General features: G+C 44.3%; 1 long non-coding RNA gene across 1 annotated transcript in view; it reads right to left on the bottom strand.

The window, feature by feature from the left end:
- The window catches only part of LOC146789782 (uncharacterized), a 129,634-nt gene extending 129,079 nt beyond the window's left edge, over window positions 1–555 (bottom strand). The window contains exon 1 of the long non-coding RNA XR_014969864.1: window positions 477–555. This is a non-coding gene — a long non-coding RNA (uncharacterized LOC146789782). The remainder of the gene's footprint in view (window positions 1–476) is intronic.
- Between the last annotated feature and the right edge of the window lie 11,596 nt (window positions 556–12,151).

Genomic DNA, 12,151 nt, shown 5'->3' with positions numbered 1-12,151 from the left:
GCGCCGCTCACAGTACACCCTAAATCAACGCTGCAGCGGTGAGGAGCGTGCTCCGCAAATGCACCCCCGCCCCCCTCCCTGCCGCGCAAGGACTGAAAGAAGCTGCCGCGGGCAGGGAGGGCAATTAAGAAGTTATGTAGTGGCCGCCGATGGCCATCGGAGTATGCCCCACCTCGCGGGACCCCCAGTCGGCGCCTACAACAGAGCAAGCGGCCAGCGCCGCCGAAAATTAACTTGTACTGGGTGCGCGGAGGCACCACGCCCCCAGGGAGTATTGCCTCGCCCTTTATGCAGCCCACATGCCTGTGCCCTCCATGCAGCTGCAGACATGAAGCGGAGCCTACCCGCAGTGAGGACAGAGCATTTCTCAGCCAGCCTGCCAGGGATGCCTCATCGTTCCCTTGTTAGCAATGTCAGTGCCGGTGCCCCCTGCCTCTAAAGTAAATAAATAAGTAAAAGTAGGAGAAGAGACTTACCTGCTGCCCAGCTCCGGTCCTGCCTTTCACTGGTCTGCCTGGCTCCAGCCCCACTCCAGCCCTCTGCACTCTACCGGAGCCTGGGGAAATTGTGGAAAGGAAAACAAGGGATAGAGTTCTGGCAGTACAGAAGGTTGCTGCTGAAGCCAAGGAAAAGCAACACTGCCACCCAGTGGCCACTGGTGGTACTGCAGCACTAAGAAACCAACAAGCCTACAGCAATCCAAAGAAGTCCAGCAGCCACAGGAGACCGACGGCTCGCAGCGCAAGGGAGAAGAGGCAGCAAGGCAAGTACCGCAAGGTCTGACGGAGGCGCGAAGGTGAGCGCACGGGAACGCGACGGAGGCGCACAGGAATGTGCCAGAAGCGCAGGAACGCGACGGAAGCACAGAACTGCAAGGGTGAAGAGACGGTGTGCCACAGGGATGCAGCGTCATCCCGCAGCAACAAGGAGGAAGAAAGAAGAACGGTGTCGAGCCACATCCACCCCAGCGAGGACTGCGCTGTCGCCGCATCAAGTGGAGCGAACCCTCAAGAGAACAAACGGACTCAGCGCAGTTGTACCCCGGACGCGGACAGTACACTGCAGCGCCTACACAGGAGAGGAACCCACTGAAGAGGATGGGCGCAGCAAGTATCCGGCACTGGCGGCCATGGATGCAGAGCAACACCCAGTGGCGCCAAGAAGCCACCACATCAAGTGATCCTGATACTAGGAGCAACGCTACACTGAAGAGGTACCACGACGGTACGAAGAGTAGCACGCACCAGCGCCTGACAAGGCAGCGGACACAGGTAGTCACACGACGTGACACACCTCGTGAAGCCGACCAGCCAAAAATGGTCGCACCACAAAGGCCCAGCCGACCTGCCAAATGGTCGCACCACAAAGGTCAAGCCGACCAGCCAAATGGTCGCACCACAAAGGCCAAGCCGACCTGCCAAACGGTCGCAACGCAAAGGTCAAGCCGACCAGCCAAATGGTCGCACCACAAAGGCCAAGCCGACCTGCCAAACGGTCGCCCCACAAAGGTCAAGCCGACCAGCCAAATGGTCGCACCACAAAGGCCAAGCCGACCTGCCAAACGGTCGCCCCACAAAGGTCAAGCCGACCAGCCGAACGGTCGCACCACAAAGGCCCAGCCGACCTGCCACATGGTCGCACCAAAGAAGCCGACTCGCCAGGAGTCGCACAAAGAGGTCTGACGCAAGACCGAAGATATCCTGCCAGTGATCGGCAGCGCGGACCGTCAAGTGGTCCAAAGAAGCTCAAGAAGAACCAAAGCAACTGGTGAAGAGGAGAAGACCGAAGCGGACCATGAGCATGGCCCCACGAACTTCAACCGACGTAACTGGTGACAAGGTGAAGATGAAGAGAAGGTCACGACCCTAACTCGGAATGCTGAGGAAGATGAAGAGAGTGTTCTCGGACGAGGACAAGACCAGGGGGAACACGTGCAGAGTGCGCGCGCTGCATGGAGAAGCCTGGCCAGATAAGAGAACAGGAACGGTCCAGAGTAGGTCGTGAAGCGAAGAGATGAAGAGACCAGAGTGGCACGTCCGCCACTACGAAGAAAGAAGAAATCGCAGTGGCACGTTTGCCACGACAAGAAAAGAAGAAGGTAGATATCGGAGTGGCACGTTTGCCACCAAAAGAAAGGGGAAAGGAAGAGATCTGAGTGGCACGGTTGCCACTGCAACAAAAGAAGAAGTCAGAGTGACATGACATCCGCACGGAGAAAGAAATAGAGGAAAGAGAGAAGAGTGTGGCAAGTCTACTCGCACCTCAAAGACAAGGAAGGTGACAAGCGTCAGAACACGGTGCGCAAGTCCTGAAGAACACCCGTGGCACGGAGAAAGACCATCTGTTTGATGATGCTTTCAGCGCACCTGGGATCTGCAGAGGTGAGCAGGCCGGACCATTCGAAACACCCACCTTTGGGGTCACACGGACACTGGACAACGCCAGCCGTGGTGACCCAGGGGCAGAGGCCTCAGGGATGCCAGTGAGAGAGCGTCCCCGCGACGAGAGATGGTCATCAGCCGCCCTCCAGCAAAGGTCCCAGGAGGATGAAGACATTGTGTGCGAAGACAGGAGCCAACAGCTACCCTCCAGGCACGACTGCAGAACCCGAGGTGAGACTTGTCGTCTCCTCTGCACCCACACGGATCGGCGTGCGAGTAACACGACACAGGACACCCAGCTCAGGACGAGTCGGAGGGCCTCAGGGATATCCCGTGGCAGGGGAACACCTGCGAGAGAGGCATCCTGGTGAGAGGGGTGTCTTGCAACCAATCCGTTTTGCAAAACAGAACACACGCCACAGATAAAGAAAAGGACTGGACGAAAAGACGAACGGCAACATCTAGCGGTAAAAACCACAAGAACTCAACTGCGTTTGTCGCCAAGAAAGTAAAAGCGAAGGAAAGACTGTGAGAACAACTTCAAGGCAGAGCCGTCAAACAGACTAGATCCATCGAGCACCCATGACTGGTGCCACAGTGAACTGGTGATCGTCTGCGACAGGAAGAGCATCGTCCGCGACAGGAAGAACATCTTCTGCGACTCCAAGCAGCTGAAGCGTGAGCGATTCTGCAGAAGTTTGGTCACTGTATTACAACTGTGTATATCTTTCTTTCTCCCCCAGGTTGAACTTTGACGTTGGGTTTTGTTATTAAAAAAATTGGGAGGGATGTAGTGTCCAAGCATGGACACGTTCTAGTGCTCCGACCTGCTGTATTACACTGTACACCCACCCACCACAGACGTCACTGTGTCAGGTGACGCTGTCAATAAAAGGGGCCGAGCGCACGTGCTCGAGGCCATTCCCACTATCCCCAACTATGTGTCCTGTGTCCTCCTTCACCTAGCATGTGGGCCTAGGGCCCATCATTACAAGAGGGACAAAGAAAGCCAACCAATGACGTACTGCTCCCTGGCCAATGAGAATACACACAAAATACGTCTGGTCACTATCTAAAAACAAGCATTGGCATAGCCAATAGGTCTCGCCTTTGGGACCTTATAAGTGTTTAGTTATGCAGCACAATATCCTTGGTGCAACAACATCAACTGTTGCATGGCTAAGCACTTATAAGGTTCCAAAGGTGAGACCTATTGGCTATGCCAATGCTTGTTTTCTTTCCTAATATTTGTAATGTTTTACAAAGGAAAAGAACCAATAAATAGTTATTAAAAAAAAACAGATGTGGGCCAGAATCGCTTACTGGGGAAGGCACAGCTCCAGAGTTTCTGCGATGATTGGATCCTTTCTTAAATCATGCGATTTCTTCTTCCTTTTGTATAAAGCACACAATCTGCCATTGGCAGAGCATTGCAACATTCTCGGTAGTCTATGAGTGACTTTTAAACCCCCACCCCATTGATGAAGACCTCTAAAATGCCAATGACTCTGAAATAAATAAATAAAATGTATCTGTGACAGCGTAATTCACGCTACTTGTCTTCAAGACATCAGTTTCAGATGTGACGCCACATTCAGAGATGAACACTCCTCTCTTTGTGTTTTCTCCCATCATACCAGCCTCTCGGAGATTGAGCCCAGAGTGAGAATGGCTCTGTCCCAGCTACGCGGTCTATCAGAGATAAGCATGCATGCCACTGAGATACTAGTCCAGAGCGGAGTGGCAAACCATACTCTTGACAAACAGTTACGTAAGACTGCGTCTTTATAATTTATATATATTTTTAAATGCATTAGGAGGATTTAACAATTTGAATGGTTCTGGTTAATTAATGCCATTTTAAAGATTTGGAAAGTTTGCAATTACCTCTAAATCGAGCAAAACGTATATATGTGCACTTATTGCACTTATATATTTAATTAAAGATCAGTTTAATTTCCTCATTATCCCTGAGTCACAATAGATGTACTGAGAAGAAACAATCACCGGCAGCCTATGCAAGCTTCTGAAATTTTTATTGCAATATTTGTATTGGAAGCAGGGAAATGTGATGCTTATTGGCATAAAGAAAATATGTTTTTGTCTTTGATTTTCTACAACCCGAAGGCATTCTTTAAACACAAAATGACAACAAAACGAAATGAAAAAATAAAGAATGGGGAGAAATCATTAGCAAAGAACTGGCTGCCAACTCTGACAATTAAGTGCAAGCCTTTTCTGGTTGAAGCGTACATCTGATCAGTAAAAATACATAATTCACAATCCAAGACAAAAGGACTAGTGTTCGAAGTGGGCTGCGTACACTGTATGCTGTGGGGGGTGGAAACAAAACGCGAATGACAGTCGAACAGATCAATGGAGGAAGAGGGCTAACGTTAAATGTATATATCCATTCATTTCTTTATTTAGGATTACATTTATTATTACATTTGTCAATTAAGACAAATAAAATTGTGTCAAAGCCAGTTCTAAACATGAGAACAACGGCAGAGGCAATGCAAGAGACTGACGAGTTTGCATAACCGTGGGCTGAAGCAGATTTTCAACCTTTCCAGGTAATTAAAATGAGTATTAATTAACTGGGCGCCCGTAACGTTCGCCATTTGCAGTATAACAGAGCTGTATACCTGCAAAAGCAACCACAACATTACAATATGATGAAGTTTACTGTCTGCCATGATTCTGTCCTTTTCTTTCATTGCATTTCTCTCTCGTTGTGGTTTCATGTCGAGCTCGAGGATCGATGGTGCGCGTTTACCCTCCTGAGTGTCGAATGGCAGGGTTTAATAAAGGAGAAATCTCCTTTCTTGTTCTGATGCATGTCACGGGTCCTCAGCGACTTCCCCACAAGTCAGGGACTCGACCAGCGTCCACGCCAGTGTACATCCATTTTGCCCTTGATTTGACGCAGGATTGGCAGCTTTCAATAAGCATTTATATTCCGTCACGGCTCACGGACTGTGGAAGTGAGTTTTCTGCTTTGCTGCGCACCTTAAATGGGGGTCATTTTGCTAATCACTCGCAGGCAATGAAAGCGGAAAGGCTGCAAATTGCCCCCCACCCACGACGCAGCTCACAATTCTGTTTCGCCGTGTCCCACAGGAGCTGCAGTTATAGTGGCGATTTTCTGTCACAACTATTTTTCTGTGGCCAGCCGTAAGACAGGTAGGAGGGGAATATAGCAACTATTGTTTAAAGTGCAGTATTAATCTGGTAAACGGAACACACTAGTAAGCTTTTGATGTTTTCCCCGAACTTTTATTCTGGCCCTATTGAAAACAAGTGCACTTTTATTAATAATACTTAGATTAACAGGATGTGTGGTAGTGCAAGGTGGTTAAATAGTGCTATAACCTTACAGCTGATTGTAAGGTTCCCATTCGAAACTCTATTAAACAAGTGCGCGCGCCTCGCGCAGCAGCAGGGGAAGGGGAGAGAGGAGGGGGCCTGCGCCGGATTCCCTTGCGGGAGCGAGCAGCAAGGCGAGACAATTGCTAACATATGGCGCTGCTGCTCGCTCCCGCAAGGGAATAGCCAAACGGGCATGCATTGCCATTGAAAGCAATGCAATGCGTGCACATTTTTGGCCTCAAAACCGACTCAATTGCTGAAGGTATTTTTCCTATGCAGCGCATGCGCGCTGCATCGGCGAGACCTAAAAAGGGGTGTCTATTGGGAGAACACTTCTTTAAGGACAAGAATCCTCACTTACCCGAGGGTGACATGCTTCATCATGGGGTTCCCACCGCACAACAGGACCGCAAGGTACCTGGTGTGGGAAACAACTCTCCAATGGAGAGGAGCAGAGGTGTTTGCAATCAAAGGAGCTGAATAATTGTTCTAAGTGAGGGGCAGAGTACAAGAAAAAAGTGTGGTCAATAAAACTATCTCCTGGTGGGCTGAATCTATACTTTATTCTGGCTCCCCAAATAGATAGGGTTAAAACGTAAGAGAGGACATGGGGTTTGGAAAATTCCCCGCTCTACATGGTCAACATGTTTCTGCATATAACTGACCCAATGAAGGGTCAAAGTCATTCATCGGGGCTAAGGTGATAGTGCCACTCTGCAAATAGAATAAAAAAGTACCAGCCTCACATCTGTAAGCCATGTGGTCTCAGAGGTGGCCCACCAGCGTCCACTGTCATACTAGGAAATAAGAACAAGAGATTCATTAAAAGCGCTCAAACAATATGAAACGTAGAAGAGTTGGAGTCTGGACTATGTATCGCATGTTCCCTGGCCATCAGCCCCCCCTTTTCTTTTAGATCTTTTGACTCACGGCCCTTTATAATGGCGGTCCTGGTGTGAGGAGGGAACTCCATGATGAAGCATGTCACCCTTGGGTGAGTGAGGGTTCGTTTCCTTAAAGAAGCGTTCTCCCACAGACACCTTACGTCCTTATTCCCCCTTTTTTTATGTAGAGACCAGATGTATTGTGTGTTTATTCTCTTGATTTATAATCTCCCATGATGCCTACAACCTACATCTGATTTGATTCAATTTTGTATTACATTATCAGTGAGCTATCTCGTTTTAACTAAATTTGTTTGGGAATTTCTTGTGTTTATTTCTTAACTCATAGATAGTTTTGGTCGTATTGTTCCTGTGTTATACCCACATTTGTCTGAGGAAAGGCTTGCTACTTGTGCCCAGCTACCAAGGGTGGTACGTTTGGCGTTCTTCATGGAAACCTGCTTTCACATTCACATATCAGTTTGTTTGAGTATATTGGTACTGGACAACAGCTCATATCAAGAATGAGACCTTTTTGACTCTCTCCTAGGTTCAACAGCCCAGCTTTCTACAATTAGTGGCAAGAATAATCTGCAGTTTGGACATCACTGCATTGGCAGTCTACAATAATAGCACCTATGGGTACTTTGAGTTTTGTTTAATAACCAGCAACAGGAGTTTCTCAACGGCATTGAGCCAAAATCCACATTGGTTATTTCACAGAGACATTTGCACATTGGTTCCACTAATATGATCTGCCTTATCTGACGTCTGGTGAAGTGGCACTGCAGACTTTCCGTATTTCCTCTTCCACCATTGTGTTGATTCCTGAGAACCACATGTTTTCTTCAGAGTCAGGCTCCAGTTTTCATCATTCCCTAATGAATGCTGTGAGACAGCTGAACTGTTTAGTGTCCAAGGGGCACTATATTAGTTGTCCTCTCAGTAGTTCTGCTTCTGGGATAACAATACTTCCTGTGTTATGTTTTAGATGCCCTGGTGTTCTTGCCGGGCTTTGGTGGTGTAATGCTGTGATCTCTCTAGAAGCATCTTCTATCCATTCTCTGCAATGCTTATCATGTTCTGCATGGCTGGGGTCTTTAGCTGTCTCATTGGCTACTTTGTAAAACTTGTTGTGAAATCAATTTCCACTATCAGCCTTATGTGCTCTTCTGTAGCATGTGCTTCCTCTTGCTCCTGTAGTACTGTATGCTTTGGGAGACACAAAGGCCAGGCCCTGCAGCTAAACCCTTGTGCCTAACCCAGAATGGGTACATACTAGGTGAATGCAGTTATCAAACCCCTAGAAATGCGATTATTACTTTTAATTGGCTTATGAAGAAATTGTCTTTGAAAGCATTATACATACATACAGCACTTCTTTCATGATATCATCTATAATATAAAATTCCTGCCCCAAAAAGTCAACCATACAAAACTGGTAAAAATACCTTGTAACAATGTAACATGCAACAGCAATATCCCCATAGGGGATTTGGCTTAGCGAACAAATTGCCATATTTCCTTTGCAATTATATTTCTTGAAACACATCCTCCGCTTCTAGTTAGTTTCATAGGGATTAGACTTGAATCGTTCATGCTTGATTTACCTCTATTTCTGAGATGCAGAATTTCCCATCTCAGGTCCTCCTCTGGGAGATACAAACAGGGGTACAGGACTCAGAGACGGTTTAAGGCATGGACAAAGTGAGCAATTGTCCATGCCTCCCACCTTCCAAGGGGCCACTAAAAAGTAAGCTTTCTCCCTAACTCACATTTATCTATTTCTCCATCTTTACATTTAATGTATTATTCAGTATAGTCAGACAGCATGTCCCTTGAATTAGCAGAAATGGGGTAGTAAAATAACAATTTGTTCCGAACTGAGCCCCCCCTATAGTATGTCCTAGAAACCAATCCCTCTTCAACATTATTAGCATCACTCATATTGTATAGAGTGGAACTAAAATTAGTCAAAGACACTTCCAATACAACATATAATAAGTTTTTTTAGTATACCTCTCGAGTTCTCATTAACTGATAACCAAAACTCTGTAGTATTGGCCTTTTTAATTGCTATCTTCATTTTCTGTCAATTCTAAAAATTACATTTATTTTACATTCAATTATGATGTTATTATCCATGCTTCTTTTCTTTTTCAGTACTTTTAGTTTTGCTTCCATATGATGTTGCTTATAGTGCATGTGGACCCTGTCAATATTTTTTCCTTGATTAGGGATTCATAGGCATACAGTTGGTTAGCATTTGTATTAAGCTCTTTGCCATTTGTGTTATCAGGTTGTGATGAGCCTTCGATGACGCAATTTATTACCATATTTCTTATATCATTAGACCATTCCACCATACTTTATGTGGGTCTACAGGATTGCACCTCTTTCAAGTGTATCCTTTAGAGTCTACTCATACCTTTCTTATTCAAATTAGTTTGTAATCTTTGGGTATAATTAGCACCTAGGAGACCAGAGTTACTGATCTGCATAGGAAATAAGATTTGAAGCAGTGTTTTCAATGCCCTACGATCATTAAAATCATCTCCTCAACCTCAAAATCCACAGTCAAAATCAAATTATCATGAAGAACCACTGACACATATAGAGTTTACAATCAATGACTCTTCCAGTCTTAAATATTTTTTTCTTTTTCATGTCTCCTATCATAAGAGGCCTGTAATCATTTCCATCACCCAAAGCCTATTATGTGGCATTACTGCGGAGTGGTGCGTTACGAGTAGTCTTAACTTTCCTGAGTCTCATTCAATAATTTTGGGAGGAATCAGTTCCAAACCACATTGATTAAGTTTATCTTTGGCCTCTGAAATTGCATTTGAGGTATGACTTGGATACAATTCTGTTCTCATGATTCACCTGCCCTTCAAATCACAGGATATGACCTGCTTAAATCATATATCCTTCAGGCTAAAAAAGACCCAATTCTTTTAAAGGTTTCAAAGGATTTCATCTGTTCAAATGCAAAATTTAGCTTGTTCTTGCCTTAAGACAGTATTCATATATGAACAGTGCTCTCAAAAGTGCCTACATCAGCATACTGTCTTACCGGAGGGATCACATTACTCTTTTTATAGTTTGCGAGACTCTCCCCTGAGTTTCCATTATTTCCTTAAATATTTCACTATATCATTCTGATTCCCTTCCTTAGGGTTCTGCAGATGGTTGCATTCAACATCTGCCTGATTTAAATTCAGGACTTTTGTAATTACTTCTTATTTCCACATTGCAAATGATGGATGTTTAAGATTGGCTTCACAATCCAGACATGCTGCATTAACCTCTCACCCTAAATGTCTTTTTTCCCCACACCCGTCTTTAGTGAATACCTAGTGATGGACTATTGTGTGCCCCTTTTTAGTTCTGGCCTAAAGACAGCTTTATCTGTTTTGCCTGTCTCATGTTTTCCAAAAAATATAATACAAAAATACATACATATGTACTGGCTCCCCATCAACAATCTTTAAGCATTGGTCTGTACAAATGTCACCCAAATTAAGCTCCCTCTCACCAAAGCACAAAGTATAGACCCAGCAACTATGAGTATGCTTTCATTTTGAATCACTAGTTTTTCCCTTGCACATGTATGCATATATTTAAAAAACTTTTCCCAAAACAGAACTTTTTAGACATTTGTTCATTCTAGTAACTGCTGATCCCTATGTTTAGTAAGTTGTCCTCACCGTTTCCATTGCACCGAAGACATTATTGAAGTTGCAGTGTTGACTCCTCCCTATAAAACAGCTTTAGAATATTTATTTATCCTAAAAAATGTATACAAATTGTTAGAGTGGCTACAGTGTGTATGCAAATGTCTAGGTTGAAGCCGCAGCCCCTCTATTATGTGAGTACAGACATAGAAACAAATGCAACTGAGGGTTAGGTTTTGAAAGCTGCTGGGTTGACTTCCCTTTAGATACCAAAGACCTCTGACTTGCATATGACCCATTAATATGATTCTTACTCCAGAGACTACAAATGAGTGTTCACTAGATCCCAGGCACTTTTTTCATATGGTGGTCAGGGTGGTGCTACAAAGAAGACCATATCTCACTCCTGAAGAAAAAAATTACAACATTATTTGAACATGAACAGTGTTCACTTAATAATCAATCAAAGGAACTTCAGCTTGTACATCCCAAAGCAGAAGACAGATACGCCAAGAGAATTATTTCTAGGTTCAGGGTGGGAATACTTGCTATAGAGGCGTAATATCCATTGCACACTACTCCAAACCACAGACATGCTTGCTGCTGAAGAAATACAATAGTTTTGTGAAGAAGTAGTTTCAGAAATGCTCATTTCTTACTGTGTGATGCATAACTTCAATTTCCTGACTCTTTATATTTTGGATAACCAAACCTAAAATTACTTAATTACTTTAAAATCACAAAGAATGTTACAGATCACCACAAGGTCATAGCAGTGTTGTCAGTGTACAATCTAAAACTACAAGTGAAAAGAGATCCATTTTAGTTCATGGAGTGCGGGTCAATGGGGTCTTCACAAACCCAGAGGAGGGTGCAAACTGCCAAGGAGAAATGTAGGTGAATGTGAAAGCCTAGGTGACAAGTGTTCGGGTCTAACTGGGATGGCACAGGAAAGTGTTCAACTTGCTTACGAAGAGTAGGGGATGTGATGTTGGTGTAAGGACGTAATAACAAAGTAGAACAAGCTCTGGCAAAGCCAATAGGTCCAGCCGATGTGGGAACTATTGGCTTTGTTGATGTTAATCTGTACATATTGAGAATAGGTTATGACCATGCACCTACAATTTCACTGAAAATGCCTATATGTGTTATGTTTAACAAGCGAGCAATACGTGCAACCCCAAACTGCAACATTATTTCACACAGTCAGCAACCAAATGTTAACAAAAAAAAAAAATGAACCACGTATTACAGTAACTAAGCTTGTTAGGAACCTCCTAAAAATAAGGACAAATGTTGACTACGTAGGAAATATCCAGTTTGAAACAGCTGATATTGTTACATTTTCTGAAATGTTATAATGTAATTACGATTAGCATCAGCATATTGAAAACGTATAATTGTGTCCAGTAGCGGGCAACATGTAGTTATTTAATAAACAGAAAATATAAATATTAGCTTGTCATAAAATTTCATGTTAATGGCATTTCTTTTTCCAGTACATGACTGCCAAAAATTTGGTTGTACAATGAAATATCAGGCTCCAATTATCCCTCAGACCCTTCCAAGTGGCTTATTTACTGTCTTTATTTAAATTAAAACACAAACAAACAAGTTAGGATCCACCAATCTTTTTATCACGGTTGTCATTTTGGTAAACCAAGGTGTTACTAAATATGACTTAGGACAAATACACGGACATTTCCATGTTCAGTGAGGTCATATGCAGCAATGGAAAAAAGAGTCAAATGTGTTAATTAATAGTTACCATAAAAGCAAAAAGAGACGTATAATTATGAAAAAATCCAAGGGATTAACAAAAATTACAGGAAGCACA

The sequence above is a fragment of the Triturus cristatus genome, chromosome 10, assembly GCF_964204655.1.
Source record: "Triturus cristatus chromosome 10, aTriCri1.1, whole genome shotgun sequence".
NCBI classification, from domain to species: Eukaryota; Metazoa; Chordata; class Amphibia; order Caudata; family Salamandridae; genus Triturus; species Triturus cristatus.
Note: the sequence above shows the minus strand (reverse complement) of the source record. Positions and strands in the feature narration are given on the sequence as shown.